Consider the following 18,775-nt stretch of genomic DNA (forward strand, 5'->3'; position numbering starts at 1 on the left):
ACTACCTCGGACTTCGGATGGGACGGGCTGCTAGCTTTGCATAGGGCGAGACGTGGATGATCCTAAGCCTAGCCCTTGAGTACGCTGGGCGTACGCCTGTACGCTGGGCGTAACTCGGATAGACTTCTTGACTCTTCCTTCGGATAATACCAAGGTTTAATAATAAAATTTTTATTTTATTTATTTAATAAACTTCTAAAATTCATATCTTCTTCATACGAACTTCGTTTTCGATGTTCTTTATATCCACGCGTAGGTGAGACTATGCTCTACAACTTTCGTTTAGTTTCCGTCGGCAAATTTTGAAATTATTTTTATTTTTTATTTTTAAAAGGTCGCGTTAAGGAAATTTCGTTAGAAATTCATAACTTCTTTATCTGACGTCTGGTTTTTCCAGACTTTTTACCGCTGAAATACCACTGTCGAGACCTTCGATTCTTGTTTAGGTCATTTTGGTCAAAAGTCGTTCGATCTCCGATTCGAGTTTTTAGCTGTCTGTCGCTAAGCCGAACTTGGAAAAATCATAACTTCAATATACGAAGTCAGATTTGGGCGTTCTTTTTACGTACGATCACGGTTTAATGACATCTAACATAGTAGGTAATTAAATAGAAACTTTTTGGACATTTTATTTTCTAAGTTAATTTCATTATCACAAAAGTAGTTACAATACTTGACTTTTTAGGTCATTACATAGAGTTGAAATATCGGGTTGTCACATCATCCCCCCGTTAGAGGGAATTTCGTCCCGAAATTTAAAGTAGTAAAGATACTAGTGAATATGAAAAAGATGAGGGTAATTTTGTTTCATCTGATCTTCGTGTTCCCATGTGAATTCATGTCCACGCTTGGCGTTCCAGCGAACCTTCACGATGGGTATGCGACTTTGTTTCGATTGTTTGACCTCTCGGTCCATGATTTCTATCGGTTCTTCCACAAAGTTGAGGCTCTCATTGATCTCGATCTCGTCGAGAGGAATAACAAGAGTCTCATCGGACAGACACTTCTTCAAGTTCGAGACATGGAAGGTTGGATGTATGTTACTAAGTTCACGCGGTAGATTAAGCTTGTAAGCCACAGGGTCGATTCTAGCAAGAATCTCGAAAGGCCCTACGTATCTTGGATTTAGTTTCCCACGCTTTCCAAAGAGTATTAAGCCCTTCCATAGTGAGACCTTCAATAAAACGTGGTCTCCTACCTGGAATTCCAAAGGTTTCCTCCTTTGGTCAGCGTAGCTTTTCTGTCGGTCTCTAGAGGCTTTCAACCGTTCATGAAATTGAACGATCTTCTCTGTCGTTCCTCGTATGATTTCCGAACCGGTGAGAGTGCTTTCAGTAACTCGTCCTCTAGCTAACTGTGTGTCGCCAACTTCAGTCCAGCACAGAGGGGATCTGCACTTTCGACCATAGAGGGCTTCAAACGGAGCATCCTTTATGCTTGTATGATAACTATTGTTGTATGAAAACTCGACAAGTGGTAAATGGATGTCCCATGCCTTCCCAAAGTCAATCACACTGGCTCTCAGCATATCTTCCAAAGTTTGTATTGTTCTCTCACTTTTCCCATCTGTTTGTGGGTGGTAGGCTGTACTCATGTCTAGCCTAGTCCCCAGGGAACTTTGTAGTGACTGCCAGAATCTTGAAGTGAATCTACTATCTCTATCGGAGATAATGGATATCGAAACACCATGCAGTCACACTATTTCTCTTAAATAAGTTCTTGTAAGCTTTTCCATCTTGTCAGTCTCCTTTATTGGTAGGAAATGCGCGGATTTGGTCAATCTATCGATGATGACCCATATGGTATCGAGTCCACCCATCGTCTTGGGCAATTTGGTTATGAAGTCCATAGTAATCCGTTCCCATTTCCATTCTAGTATCTCCGGCTGTTGTAGTAATCCTGACAGTTTCTGATACTCGACCTTAACCTTAACGCAAGTAAGGCATTTACTTACGAAGGTAGCAATTTCTGCTTTCATGTTAGGCCACCAGTATAGTTTCTTAAGATCCAGATACATTTTTTCTGAGCCTGGGTGAACGGAATATCTCGTGTTGTGTGCTTCGGTCATAACTACGTCTCTGAAACCACCATGTTTCGGTGTCCAGATTCGATCCATGGGATAATACGCTCCGCCACCCTTGATTTCTTGATTCTTTTCCATTCCTCTCAGGGATTCACGCGCCACATTTTCAAGTTGTAACGCTTCCAGTTGAGCCTACTTAATTTGTGTGGCTAAGTGGGAATGGATAGTCATAGACAGAGATTTGACTCTCCGCCCAGTGTATTCTTCTCGGCTGAGGGCGTCAGCTACTTCGTGGGCCTTGCCAGGATGATAACGAATTTCACATTCGTAGTCATTGAGTAACTCGACCCATCTTCGTTGACGCATGTTGAGCTCCTTCTAGTAAAAAATGTGTTGAAGGCTCTTGTGATCGGTGAAAATAGTACTCTTTGTTCCGTACAAGTAGTGTCTCCAGATCTTCAGAGAAAATACCACTGCTCCTAACTCAAGATCGTGTGTAGTATAGTTCACTTCGTGTGTCTTAAGCTGTCGGGAGGCATAAGCAATAACCTTCCATCTCTGCATAACAACACAACCAAGTCCTTGGTTTGATGCATCACAATACACTACAAAATCTTCTATTCCTTCGGGAAGGGATAGTATCGGTGCGGTGCACAAGGCCTATTTCAGTGTTTGGAACGCCTTCTCTTGTTTTGCTTCCCAGTCAAAGGCCACGCCTTTCTGGGTTAAGGTAGTAAGAGGTGTCGCAATGCTAGAGAAGTTCTTTATGAATCTGCGATAGTAGCCAGCGAGACCTAGAAATTGACGAATCTCTGTAGGTGTCTTTGGTGCCGACTAGTTCTCAATGGCCTTAATTTTGGAGGGGTCCACGTGTATCCCCTTCTCGCTAACAACGTGGCCCAAAAATTCGACTCTTCGAATCAAAAATTCGCATTTAGAGAACTTCGCATAGAGCTTCTCCGATCGCAATGTTTCTAAGACTTTTCGTAGGTGCTGACTATCCTCTTCCTTACTTCGGGAGTAGATAAGTATATCATCGATGAAGACGATAACGAACTGATCTAAGTAAGGATGGCACACCCTATCCATTAGGTCCATAAATACTGCTGGTGCGTTGGTTAACCCGAACGGCATCACTACAAATTCGTAGTGTCCATAACGAGTTCGGAAGGCTGTCTTGGGAATATCCCCCTCTAGTACTCGTAACTGGTGATATCCGGATCGTAGATCTATCTTCGAGAAGTAGTTTGCTCCTTGAAGTTGATTAAATAGGTCGTCAATACGGGGTAGAGGATAACGATTTCTGACAGTAAGTTTGTTCAGTTCTCTGTAGTCGATGCACATGCGGAACGATCCGTCTTTCTTCTCCCCAAGGTGAGAAACTTGGTCTAATGAATCCTTTTTGAAGGAGTTCGTTAAGCTGACTGGAAAGTTCTTGCATCTCTGTTGGTGCTACGCGATAAGGCGATTTCGCTACTGGGGTAGCCCCTGGAACTAAGTCGATTCTAAACTCGACTTGGCATTGTGGTGGTAATCCCGGTAGTTCTTCTGGAAAGATATCGGGAAAGTCGCGTACTTCAGGAATGCTAATGATGTCTCTTAATTCCTCACTCGTATCAACGATGTGCGCAAGAAATGCATGATAATTCTTTCGCAAACACTTTCGAGCTTGGATGCACGAAATGATGCGAAGGTTTGTACTTTATTTGTCGCCGTAAATCACTAATGTTTCGTCATTAGGAAGACTAAGATGAACTGCTTTTTCAAAGCACAGGATGTTGGCACAAAAAAGACATAACCAATCCATGCCAACTATGACGTCGAAACTTTTAATTTGGACCGGCATGAGGTTGATTGGGAAAGAATGACCGTCTAAAGTTAACGTACAGTCCATGTATATGCAGTTAGTGTTTTCCGTTTTTCCATTTCCCATCTCTACAGTGAATGATTTTTCTAACTTGCTAGGTTTATTTTTAAGTAAGTGAATAAAGTTTTGACTCACCAAGCTTCTCTCCGCTCCACTATCGAATAATATGCATGCATATGAATTATCGAGAAGGAACGTACCAGCAACTATAGTCGGGTCAGCTACGACTTCATCGTGGCCTATAGCCAAAACTCGTCCCACCCCGCCGGTATTTGCTGCCTTTGGGCAGTTTCTCTTGTAGTGGGCCACCTCGCCACAACCGTAGCAAGTTTGGCCTACACCCGTGCTGGGAACCTGAGTGATCGGCTTTGTGGGACCCATGCAGAAACGGACAGTGTGTCCCTTTTTGTTCCAGTTGGAACACTGCATTTCCCGACAAGGTCCATGATGGTGATAAGTGCATTTGGTGCACTTTGGAAGGTTAACCCCATAAGGCTTTGTTGGGTAGGGATTTGTAGGAATGATAGTAGGTAGAGTAGCAGCATTCACTGAAACCAGTTGTTGTTTCTTCGCGGATTCTTGGGAAGACACACCCTTCCCTTTTATTCCATACTCTCTTCCTGTTATTGTTGTTGTTGTTGTTGTTTCCCTTTTGTGGTTCTGGTGTAGCAACCGTTGAGTTCTGATGACCTCCGAAATCAACAAGAGATTGTGCCAGTTCCTTGGCACTTTTAAAAGTGTCAGGTTTTCAAGCTAACACGCTTGAACGAATTTGGGGCGACAGTCCCCAAATGTATCTCTCTATTTTCTTGCTCTCAGGAGCAATCATATCTGGGCAAAGGATTGCCAGATCGCAGAATCTGTTGGTATAAGGTGCTATGTCAGTACCTATCATTCCAAGAGTCCAGAGTTCATGCTCGAGTTTTTGAATCTCCCCTCGTGGATAGTATTCTCTCATCAGCATGATTTTTAAGCTCTCCCATCTTATGGAGTTTGCCACTATCAGGGTAAGTACCTTAACATGGCCATTCCACCAAGTTAAAGCTCTAACAATAAGGGTGAATGTTGCAAACTTGACTTTGCTGTGCTCGGGACAGGAGCAGATTTCAAAGACTGATTCTGTCCTTTCGATCCACTGCCTCAGAGCCATCACACCACCAGTTCCATAAAACATCCAGGGTTTAGCATTAGTAACGTCCTTATAGGTGCATTCTCGGGATTGGCCATGACTCTCGCCATGGTTGGATGGGTGTGTGCCAGTTCCCGAGCTAGTAGTACTCGAGTTATTGATCAGTGACATGGCAGCTGCTACAGCTGCGGTGACTGCTGCTTGGAACATGACAACATCAAATTGAGGAGGTGGAGGTGGTGGTGGTATAGGTGCTTCCCCACCGTTGTTTCGTCTTGGGTTCCTACGCGGAGGCATCCTTCAACTATAGGTTGAAAAGATAAAGATAAGAATTTCATAGTATAGAAACTGTATGTGTCTTATGAACTAGATTGCTATAGCGCAACGACAGATGATAGTACAAGTCCCAAAATAGAAGAATGAAAGTTATTTGTAAGACTGAAAATATGAAACAAGCATTTGGTTTTCCCATAACTTTTTAAGGATTGAATGAAATACTCCACGTAGTAATAATAGTGCCACTTATATTAATATAATAGTTGATACAATGATCACAAAAATTTGACCCCTATAAGGGTCTCCGGTTACAAAGTTTAAGAAATTTAAAAACTTTTAGCCGAGGTCCTAACTTATAACAAAATTTGAGATTTTGGCAAGCACTACTTGCGATGTAGGTTGCGCTTGGAGCTTGAATCCACATTCGATTGCTTTGATTCCATTAGACTCCTATCAAAAGCGGCTTGTTGTTCCCTCAATTCGGCTAGGGCTGCAATCACTTGTGCTTGGAATGCCTTGGTTTGGAGTCGGGCATTGTCCTGAATTCTGTCCAGCCAACGGATGTTAGAAGTGTGAACCTGTACTTCTACATTGACATCCCAAATCCGGCTAGCTTGAACTCCGGATTGTTAGGACTGATTGGCTAGCTTGCCCACCATTACTGGTAGTGCCAGATCAGCTGAACCTCCACCGCGGACATCGTAGAAGTCTCGGCACATGCCGTAGGGAGGGCGTAGGTTTTACTGGTGGCTCCAATGGTGGAGGTGACTTCCCCTGACGGGAGTCAGTCCTTGAAAGTTCCTTACGAATATGGGAGGTTGTGCGGGTGGTGGATTGATCACTTCCGGCTCTGAGTCGGTACCGGAGTCATCATCCAATTCTATGGGTTCTTCGTCCTCTTCAGGATCCTCTTCGATCCATCCCCCGTTACCTTGGTTGGGATAGTAGGGGTCGCCGGGGTGGTGAAATCCAGCCATTTGACTGTACGAGAATAGGGTTATAAGAATCGAATAATGTTTGGAACATGTAAGACTAAACAGGTATGTTAAGCTATCCTATGTAATAAATACTCCTATAGTATTTAAATTCGTGTGTTTGATTCCCGTGATGTTTTGGTAAGTTTTGACTTGTTGCCTACTACGAGCAATCCTCAATATATATTGGTCCGATCTCGGACAAATATAGTTGATCATGCTATATTTGTCCCAAATCCGATTACATATATCGAGTCTTAATCGTAGTGTCCAACTTGTCTAAATACTTCTTGTATAGTTATAAGCATGAAAACATGTTTGTTGTATGCATGTATTTGTACTTGAATGAACTAACATTAAAAGTTAAATGAAATGCGGCATACGCGTAAAATAAAAAATGTTTTATCAGAGAGTATTAGTCCCTTAAGCATTTATAGTTTGTATATCTTATGTGGTTCGATATACTTAGTTCACTATAAACATTGCTCTAATACCAATCTGTCACACCCCCAAACCGGAATGGCGGAAACGTTCGGGGGCGGATGACTTCATGTGGTAGCATAACAAATGAATACATAGTAAAGAAAGCAATACAACCATCATATATATAATTGAAAGTTTACATTGTTAAAAAGTACATGTTCAAAACCAATTACAATATGATGCCAAAATATGAATTTAAACTGACGAAACATCGTCCCTTCTTCAAAAGCTGTTTTGATACCTGTAATTACTGAATCCCTGGGACATATAAGTAGTTTGGAAAGAGTAGATCAACATTTAAGCTGGTGAGTTTCATAAGTATTAAATGACAATGTTTGTATGAAATGAAATGTTTTGTTTTTGTTTATTTCTAGAAAATCCCATATTTTCTACTAGCATAAATGTAGCCTTCTATCAAGACAAATGTTTGTGTCTAGAAAATGTATGTATGTGTAAAATATCCAATATGTTTGAAAAACCTCGTAAATCGATGTATTTTTAATACCCCCATGTGAGTTTTATAACCATACTATTGACTCGGATTGCCTATACACAACGTTCTTCAGGCGTTGGAATGTTATGACGTTTGTCACCCCAAATGGTGGACTGTAGCTAACAGTCAGGGCACAGGTTGTCAAGCCCGTATAGATCTATACACAAACACCATGCTCCCCCTCCAAGGGATTCTGGTATATAATACAGGACTTGAAATGTGTACTCGAATGTACGTGAAGTTAATGTCTCACAAATCTTAGTATAAAAACAGATTTACGTGTTAAAATGTTCGTTTGTTCTTGTATATGAAAGTGACTTCTTGAAAATTGTGTTTCTAGTATGTAAAAGTTAGCAATATTCTCGTAAAACTATACCTATTATAGCTTTCTAAAAGTGTGTCTCGTTTGTTTAGAAATACCTAAAAAATGAATCACTTGTTATGAAAGTATAGATTTTTATAGTGTCTAAGATAGACATGTATACATGTAATTTAAGCAAAATGTTTAATTTATACAGATAGGACAACATTTTACATTTCACAAGATATAATGTTATCGTAATATATTTTATATACGAAAGTTCCCTATAAAGTTTATAAGTCACATATGATTCGGTTGAATAAAAGTGTATAATATATCTTTATATAACACACAATAATAATCGTGTGTTTTACTTGTATTCCCCCCTTGAAAGCATATAAAAGCATTTAGAATATTTAAAAAGGGTTAATTAAGGGGTATGAACTCACTTGAAAAATCGAAGAAAGGCGAGATGAAAACCGGGCATAATTTCTTCTCGGGAAAACGGATTTTCTCGGGATTCTCGGGAATCTCGGGAGCACAAACGACCTTCGGGACTTGAGCAAAGTGATCGGGGCTTCGGGTTAGCACGGGCACAGAAAACGAAGCAACAACGCAAGAGAAATGAAAGAGAATGGCCCTTTTCTTCGGAACCATCGCATCCCTTTTATAGGGGGTGGGAACCGCCTCGGTACACTGGGTGTACGCGTGCGTCACGCATGACCGGATCCTCGACTGCCTCGGACTTCGGATGGGATGGGCTGCTAGCTTCGCATAGGGAGAGACGTGGACGATCCGAAGCCTAGCCCTTGAGTACGTTGGGCGTAACTCGGATAGACTTGCTGACTCTTCCTTCGGATAATACCAAGGTTTAATAATAAATTTTTTATTTTATTTATTTAATAAACTTCTAAAATTCATTTTTTCTTCATATGAACTCCGTTTTTGACGTTCTTTATATCCACGCATAGGTGAGACTATGCTCTACAACTTTCGTTTAGATTCCGTCGGCAAATTTTGAAATTATTTTTATTATTTATTTTTAAAAGGTTGCATTAAGGAAATTTCGTTAGAAATTCATAACTTCTTTATCTGACGTCTGTTTTTGCCAGACTTTTTACCGTTGAAATACGATTGTCGAGACCTTTGATTCTCGTTTAGGTCATTTTGGTCAAAAGTCGTTCGATCTCTGATTCGAGTTTTTAGTTGTCTATCGCTAAGCCGAACTTGGAAAAATCATAACTTCAATATACGAAGTCGGATTTGGGCGTTCTTTTTACGTACGATCACGGTTTAATGACATCTAACATAGTAGGTAATTAAATAGAAACTTTTTGGACATTTTATTTTCGAAGTTAATTTCATTATCACAAAAGTGGTTATAATACTTGACTTTTTAGGTCATTACATAGAGTTGAAATATCGGGTTGTCACAGTCTCCGATACAGAAGTTAAATAAAAGTAAGAGTTTTAGCCGAGTTCCTATTCTATAACAAAATTTTGGGATTCGGGCAAGTATTACTTGCAACGTAGGTTGCGTTTGGAGCTCGACTCTGTGTCTGATTGCTTTGCTTCCATAAGATGCCTATCAAAGGTGGCTTGTTGTTCCCTTATCTCAGAGACGGCTGCAATCAGTTATGCTTGGAATGTGTCGGTGCGGAGTTGGGCGTCATCCTGCAACCTTTCCAGTCGATGGAAGTCGGAAGTTTGAACTTGTAATTCCACGTTGACTGCACAAATCCAGTTAGCTTGAACCCCGGATTGATAGGACTGGTTGGCTAGTTTTCCCACCATTGCCTTGATTCGGGTAGTAGGGATCCCCTGGTGGATAGAATCTAGCCATTTTGTCTGTACGAGAATAGAGGTATGAGAATTTTCTAGAACTTTTAAAAACATGTAAATCTAAACATGTAAGTTAAACTATTGTATTTACCAAATACTCCTATAGTAATTAAGTTTGTATGCTTGATACTAGTGTCATTTTGGTTAGTTTTCGCTTGTTGCTCACTACAACCATTCCTCGACATACATTAGTCGGATCTCGGATAAATATTGTTGATCAGACTATATTCGTCCCAAATAAGATTACATATTCTGAGGCCTAGTCGTAGTGTCCAACTTGTCTTAATACTTCTTGTATAGTTCTGACTATGAAGATGACTCGTTGTATGCATGTATTTATTCTTTTACGACCCAAATAATTTAAGCTAAATGAAACGCGGTTAAGGTGTAAAAAAATGTTTTGCCAGAGAGTTTTAGTCCATATGCATTTATCGTTGTATATCTTATGTGGTTCGATATACTTATTTCACTATAAAAAATGCTCTGATACCAATTTGTCACACCCCCAAACCAGAACGGTGGAATCGTTCGAGGGTGGATGACTTCATGTAGTATCGTGACAGTTGAATACATAGTAAAGAAAGTAAACACAACCATCATATATATAATTTAAAACTTACATTGTTGAATGATACTTGTTTCAAAAACAAATTACAATATCATGACAAAATGAGTTTAAAGTTGACGCCTTAGCATCACTTCTCCAAAAGCTGAAGTTTACCTGTATTACTGAATCCCTGAGAAATACAAAGAGATTTGAAAGAGTAGATCAACATTTAAGCTGGTGAGTTCATAAGTATTTAATGTCAATGTTTGTATAAATTTGAATGAATTTTTTTGTAGATGTTTAAAAACACCTAGAAAATCCCATATTTCCTACTAGTATAAAAGTAGCCTTCTACTAAGACCCGACTGTTTTGAATGTTTGCTTCTTCAATTCCAATATTTTTCCATAATTGTGTGGTAGTTTAAAAGTACCAAAAACTGTAATGCAATAGTGTTTTACATGCCTAGAATAGTAGATTAATGTATGTATAAAATCACTAAGGCATTTGATAACCCCGTAAATCAATGTGTTTTTAATACTCCATGTGAGTTTTACAACCATGCTATTAACCCAGACTGCATGTAACAATGTTCTTCAGGCGTTGGAATGTTATGACGTTTGTCACCCAAGACCTGCTGGTCTAACTGTAGCTAACAGTTTAGGTGCGGGATTGTCAATTCTATATATATATATATATATCTATACACAAGTATCATGCTCTCCCTACCAGAGATTATGGTAGATAATACCGGGCTTTAACTGCATACTTGAAAGTACGTGAAGTTGAATGTCTCACAAAACTTAGTACCAAATAGATTTATGTATGAAAAGTCCATTTGTTCTTATATATGAAAGTATTTCCTTGATATAGTACTTATAGTATGTAAAATCTCATGACTTCCTTGAAAACTATACCTATTATAGTTTTTCCAAAACTACGTTTCGTTTGTATGGTAAACCCTAGTGTATTGTCGACTTTGTATGTAAAGTGTAACATTTGAAATAACATTATTGCACATTTATACTCAAAATATAAATAAAAGTGTTTGATATTTATATAAGAACATGTTTCATTTCAAAAGGACAAAGTGTTATCGTGATAAGTTGCATGAGAATGTTTCGTATGACAGTTTATAAATCACATATGATTGATTTTATATAACAAAAGTATAGAAAAAGATTGATCTTATTCACACAAGAATAATCGTGTGCTTACTTGTATTCCCCCCTCCTTAAAAGTGCATAAAAGCATTACAAGCATTTGAAAACGTAGTTATAGGGGTATGTACTCACTTGATAGATTGAAGAAGGTGAGACGAAAACCGAGCAAAATTTTGACAGGAGAAAGTGGATTTCTCAGGAATCTCGGGAATCTCAGGAGTGTAAAACTTCCTTCGGGACTTGGGTATGAAAATCGGGGCTTCGGGAACCCTCGCATCCCTTTTATAGTGGCTGGAAACCCACGGTACGTGGGGCGTAATCCTTTACGCTGGGCCGTACTGGACGTCATGCATGACACACTTCGGATGGGACGTCCGATGGGAGAGCCTGTGGCCGATGGGACGACGCTCCTATCCTCTGGTACACGGGGCGTAATCTTTTACGGTGGGTGTAAATGGATTTTTCCAACTTCTAAATTGCATAACTTTTGCGTACGAGCTCCGTTTTTCATGTTCTTTATATCCACCCATAGTTGAGAATGTTGGATTAATGTCTAAGTCCATAACTATAATTGGTAAGACTTGACCCGACCCGGCATGGTCCATTTGGGTTGCATACCATCATGCACTTGGATGAGAGAAATAAGACACTTATGGTTATTAATATATTATAAGTTCTAGTATATTAATAATAAGAATAATAAGATTATTTAATTAGTATTGATCAAGAATTAATCTAGGATTAATTAAGTGATCAAAAGAAGACTAATTAAATATATGGGTTGATTGTGTAAATCATCCATACTTGTATAGTGGGCTAATGCTCCATGGATAATCAAGTTGGGCTAAAACCCATAGGATGGTCCATGGATGCTCCATGGTGTATTTGTACCCATGGATCCAAGGAAATGGAAAGTCATGACAATTAGGGTTTACCCTAATTGTAACACTATATAAAGATCTTATTCTTGACAAAATTGGCGACTAATATTATTCTAGAGAGGGCTAGCCGATTTTGATAAGTGTAGAATTCTCTCAAGTCATTCCAAAGATGATTGTGATTCCATTTGAGGTGTCACACTTGGGGCACTAGGCACTCAAGCTTCATGAAGACTTTCTACATCAAAGAGGTATGTATTCTATCTTGCTATAGTTATTGTTTTGTATGCTAGATTAGGATAATACCTTGGAAGTTCTTATTTGCATGTATAATAGAGAAAACATAGATCCAAGGTATTTAGGGTTGCATGTACACTTAGGAGTGTTAGAATGCTCAAAACCCAACAGTGGTATCAGAGCCTAGGCGTGTTTTCTTGTTATACTTGCAAAAGAAGCTTGAAAAATCGAGTTTTGATGCTGTCTGCCCAGCAGACACGCCGAGTCCAAGGCAAAATGCATCCAACTCGCCGAGTTGGTTCGTGCACTCGACGAGTTGGACCCCCAGACAGCATAAACTCGACTGTTTTGGCTAGAAATGGACTAGGAACATTACCCTAAGTTGTTTTTGAACTTATAAACTTGTTTTTGATGTGGTAATGTTCATGCTAATCCATTTTCAAAGATAATTGTCAATAGATTCATGTTTTGTATTAGTTTAAGGTTTAGACTAATTACATGAAAAAGTTTGATTTGAATTATCTTGTTCTTATGAGTTGCTTAGATTAATAGAAATGTTGAGTGAAATAGTTGTTTTCAATCCATTTTAATCTAAGAGTTGAGTATAAAATGTGTTTGTGTAACTTGTCCTCAAGTTACATGAAGAGTCACATTAAAGACTCATAAAATTCATAATAGTTGGCAATGGTTACAAAATGAAGAGTCTTGTGTCATTGAATGTTTTTTTATGACTCCATAACTTGTCCTCAAGTTATGGAAGTTCAAGAGTCACTTCATTAAAGAAAAAAATATGTAACCATAATTAAATCCATAAGTTATAAAATAAAGAAAAAGTTAGTTCTTTTATTAGTTTAAAGTCTTCCATAACTTGTCCTCAAGTTATGGAACTTGAAGAGTTTTTGGATTAAAACTACTTTAAACACATAAGTTATGGAATTAATTAGTTTTGAATAGTTTCAAAACTTGCCCTCAAGTTTTGGAATTTGAAAAGTTTTCAAGTATGAATACTTTAATTCCAAGTTAGCCCTTAGAATTTTAAAAGTTAAAATTCAACCCTTATACTTTATAATATTATAAGTTAATAATATATATATGTATAAGAGCAAAGTCAGTCTTACCGCTAGTACGCCTCATTCACGAAGCCGGTCTATAAGGTGGGTATAAGGTTGTTGCCTATAAAATGGCAACTTAATGGGTGTCCACTCTCACCCACCGCTTGCTTGACTGGTGGAGGGTCGTTAGCCGAACGGGTTTGACAGGACTAGAATTCTCCCTTCATTAAAAGTATTAATGATAATACTAAGTAACTAAACTCTTAATAATACCCAATCTTAGTTACTTAGGAAAAATGTGAATAAGGTGCTAATCCATGAAATTACACTTTGCACTTTGTTTAAGTCGTTAGTGGAGCGTGTGTGGTTAACCGGCACACTAACTTGGACTTAACGAGGTAGGTAAAGGGTGACTTAATATTTATCATAGTATCGATGGAGCGTGTGTGGTTAACCGGCACATCGATTGAGGGGTAATTTATTAAGGGTACCAAGTGATTTGCATGGTTACTTCACACCTCGTTTTGTGATCCTCGGCATCCCAGTCACAAAACTTGGAGGGCACACTCGAGATTGAAACATGCCTTTGAAAAGTTCAATGAATCTCAAAGATCTAGGAGTTTCAAAACCAATTAAAACCTAATAATACATTTCGTTTATCTTGGTGGAAATTGCTGAATCGTCATTCACCTACCTTCAAATATTTTATACCTTGGATTACGGCATACCTCTTCTAAGTTATAAAATAGTTTGTTGGGTCCTAGCCTTAATATTTCATATTGGGTGTCATATTAAGGACTTAAGATCAACTATCTTGAATATCTCCCAAAAGATGTCTGGTTTAGACATTTATGATCTTCCCAAATCTCTTGAAACAAGCTTTCCTAATGAAGATGATGTCCCATGGATATCATACTTCTTCACCTCCTCCAATTATTCTCCCTAACCCACAAGTTCTTGAAAAGTTTAAGGTCACTCAAGCCCTATTGGCAAGGCAAGGTCTAGGTGTGGTCACATCTTGGAGATGTAGTCACATATTGACAAGCCGGGAGAGTTGGGTGTCAAAGTCTTGAGAAAGTTGGTGGTTCAATCACTTTCTAAGTCACATAGTGAGTTCCTTTGGGACACCTATGAAACAGACTATGACAAGACCCTTAACGATCTTATCTATTTGCTAAGATCAACTTCCTAAAACTTTATGGACATTGACAATGATGACATTGGATATCCAGTAAAGCATTCTCTTCCCAATGGAAAGGGATCGGCCATAGTCAACTCGGTTGACCAAATGGTAAAGAGAAAAGCTAAGTCTGTGATAGTCCTGTGCACCTTTATCAAAGGGTCCATATGTTTATATTGCCAAAGGAAGGGGCATTGGTTGTGAAGCTGCCAAATTTACCTAAGGATGTTAAAGTCAATAAGTTTGACTCTACTTCAGGTAAATTCCACTATCTAACTCTGCTAAGTTTCTATTCTGAGATTCTTGATACATGATGTGACTGGGTCACATGGTGATGTTTTAAGAATCAAAGAAAAGTGAAGAAACTTAAAGAAAGAATATGCTGAATCTGATGGCATAGATGGATTTCTATCGCATAGTTTGAAAAATCGGATTCTTGAGCTACTTCCTAGGAGTTATGATATATTGCTTAGGAATAGATAACAACAAGTTTTCATGTGCTTATGGATTGTAAGGATAAGTTCTTTCCGCAAAGTTTTAAAATAAAAGAAAAGTTTTTGATTTTATTTATTTTAAAAATATCCTTACAATGGCATTTGAGGAAAAATTGTTGCTTATATAATTCCGTTAAGAGCAAGAGTGGAAATATGAAATTGATTCTTTCATTTGTGGTAATGTCTAAATTTACCAAATAAGGAAAGATTCTCATCACCCAAGTTTCAAGTGGACCGGAACTTGGAATCATGCAAGTTGTATAGCATGATGAATGAGAACTTTCAAGTTTTGGAAAAATTAAGACTAATTACTTGTTCACATGGATGTGTGAGTCAAGTAAAGGACTAAAGGATCGAGTACATAGTTTTGTGCACTGATTTAGTCCACCACAAAAGATTGGTAAGACTATTCCTCATGATTTACTTAAGTTCAGTAAATATGATTATACTTACAAGCTTAAGTGTAACTCTGGGACATTGGAAAAAGGTTCCAATGTATGGAAGAGCGAATAAGAAGAATCAATTTAGGCAGAAGGATAAAAGTTTCTCAAATCTGAAAAGATGGGAGAGTACTTTAGTATCCGTTTTGTGATCATCTTAATGATTAAGAAACCATAGCACAATTAGTTCTCTAAGAAAATCTTAGTGCATTCTTATGACTAAGAAGAGGATCTTGAATTGTTGAAATGGTTAAATCAAGAAGATGAGTCATACTTCGTTCCAATACAAGTCTTAGAGTCACACTCCAAGATTGTAACTTGAGTGACATGCCTCAAAGAAGGTTCAAAACACTTGTCAAATGTAAGAGTAAAACTTTTCTACTCTTGTACATTTGAAATTGGTAAGTTGTGATGTTTTGGATAAAACAAAGACCAACTAAGGCCAATTGTGTGAAGTGTTTGTCTTGATTAGAATCCACACTATCTCTTGGATGTTTGACAAGGGAGTCTTATAGGTCAAGAGGACAGTGGGAGTCTTAAAGGTCTTGAAAGTCTCAAGAACTAATCAAGAATAGAACCTGAAGTTCTTCACTAGCACACGACTTGAGGTTTATAACCTATCGTGTTGACATATTCTGTGCCCATTCCAGTTAAAGTTGACTTTGCATATGAGTTCTTAGAGTTCTCAATGTGTTGCATAAAAACTTGGAAGCAATGGTAGGCCCTTGAGCTGCCAGGTGGCAAGAAATTAAGATTGAGTTCAGTCCATATGATTTTGGATTTGTCATTATCCTTGTCTTGTGACTATGATTTTGACAACTCACATGGATAAGAACACATACACCATTAAATCTAAGTGTCATAAGGTTTCTCTCCGATTCATGAAAATGATGGTGAGGAAACACTTTCACTAAGTAGATTTTAGCTAGACAGCAATTGTGATATTTGCATTCTCAAAGTCGTTAGTGGAGCGTGTGTGGTTAACCGGCACACTAATATGGACTTGTGAGAAGTGGCAAAAAGGTCTAACCATTATGATTACGGCATACCTCTTCATAATTGTTTAGACTCACAAGTGTGCTATCTAAGGGAAGGTGTATGATTTTGATAAAGTTTTATCAAAACAATCTAGTATCAGAAATATGAACTTTGGTAAGGAAGTCAGTTGATTTTTGAGTACATGTCAAAGCTAGTGGGAGCATAAGTGTTATGCTAATAATCATCATGTTAGTGGGAGCATGATAATTATGTTAAGTATTGCAAGCTAGCAATGTTAATTATAGAAAACAAAAGTTTCAATTGGGAAAAGGTTGTTTTGCTATAATTAAGGGAGAGGAAATTATACTTCATCTCAAATCTATAAGCTTAGATCATGAGGTTTTAATCATTTAGTCAAGGAAATATATATGAATTTCATGTTGGAATGGCTCAACATAAGGAAATTCTGTATATGAGTCCATTATTTGCGTTCTAAAATTCGATTATGATTACGGCATCCCTTTTCATAATCTGAATTATGAGAACTTGGCAAATTGAAATGGAAATGTTATAGCAAAAGACTGGTTTAGTCTTTATGTGAGACATCATGAATCGTGTCCCATATGCTTCGGATATAGGATCGATTACATGTGCTATAATCATCCGTTCTAAAATTTTCCAAATGCCTGGGGCATTAAGAAGGGAAAAGGTTTAGAACTGGATATGACTAAAAGGATTAAACAATTGTCGAGGACAATCTAAGGTTTACCAAAGATTGCTTGCTCAAGGACAGTTGGAAGTATAGTGATAATTCTGGAAGGACCATATTGACATAGTCTGTAAGGAGGCAACTCTTGTTCAGAAGTGATGGTCAAAATGGAATCTGGAAATGTTTCAAAGTTAGGATTTTCAAATCTGTGTAAGATTAAGGAAACTTAATGCAAGAAGGATGTTTCGAAGAAGTTGATCTCCTTTGAAATGCTCTGTAATGTTTGTTGTCAAGTCTTTATGACTTTGTGCATAATCATTACAAGAGGATCAATGCATATAAGTTTAGAATCTGACAGATTTCAGTAAATGGCATGAATTTGGAATTCTTGCATTTGCAGTAAGGATTTGGGAGTGTGAAAAGAGAATCATTGAAGTTATGTTCAATTGATCTAGTTCACAAAGTAAAGATCATCGACAAACATAGTATGCATACTTGGTGTATGGCATGACTAGTGTTTGAGAAAAACATAGTGTACATGCTTGGAGCATGGGACAACTATTGTTTTAAATTCAAGATTAAAGTTGATAGCTGAAACAGTATACAATGAATAATGTATAATCATATGGTGATAAATAAAATGTGTTTTATTTATATTCATAAGTTCTGAGACCATATTGGATTCAATTATTATTGTGTTTCACTTTGCATGTTTTGACTTCCCGAATAAACTAGGTTATTCTTCCGGAATGACTAAGTTATTCAAACCATCCACAGTCGGTCATATTTTGGAAGTAGATATGAATTAAGACTGTCATGATGGGTTGTAGAGGTCTAAGGTGTTGGACAAGGCTACAGCAATCATGAGTGCTCATAAGTTCTGAGTATTGGATTCAACCCGCGCTCATTGGAATCACTTCATGGATTTTATCATGAGTGATCATGAGACGATAATATCTTATATTCTTCAAACCTAGAGATATGAGTTGTTACTATGAGTTGATAGTACATTGATTGCATGAAAATGCATTTGGTAACTCGGTGCTATAAAACGTGCTTTTGTGTATGATTCAACAAGTAGTAGAACAAGCCATATGAGTCGAAGTTTATCCATTCCTTTTACCTTCGGGATAAAAGCGATATCTGTGGGCCCCTCGATGATTTGATGATGACAAATGGAAGTGCTCGGCCGGGCCAGGACTGATTTGATTTGTTCAATTAGTCAGTCGTCATAAATCGGAAATTGGGAAACAACAAATGGACAGAGAGAATGATTATAATCCATGTCTCAGTCCATATGATATCTAGAATGGAGGAATATATGATCCCTTATCTAATGGACAAGTCACTGACAAAGGTCAGAGTTCATCTACAAGGTTAGAGTTCGACAGAAGCTTTTTGAGAGCTACGATTGCCGGTCGGTTCTTGAAGTCATTCGCAATAATAGTTTTAGACTTATCCAAGTGGGAGACTGTTGGATTAATGTCTAAGTCCATAACTATAATTGGTAAGACTTGACCCGACCCGGCATGGTCCATTTGGGTTGCATACCATCATGCACTTGGATGAGAGAAATAAGACACTTATGGTTATTAATATATTATAAGTTCTAGTATATTAATAATAAGAATAATAAGATTATTTAATTAGTATTGATCAAGAATTAATCTAGGATTAATTAAGTGATCAAAAGAAGACTAATTAAATATAT

This window comes from Lactuca serriola, chromosome 5, assembly GCF_051521515.1.
Source record: "Lactuca serriola cultivar US96UC23 chromosome 5, Lser_US96UC23_V15, whole genome shotgun sequence".
In the NCBI taxonomy this organism is placed as follows: domain Eukaryota; kingdom Viridiplantae; phylum Streptophyta; class Magnoliopsida; order Asterales; family Asteraceae; genus Lactuca; species Lactuca serriola.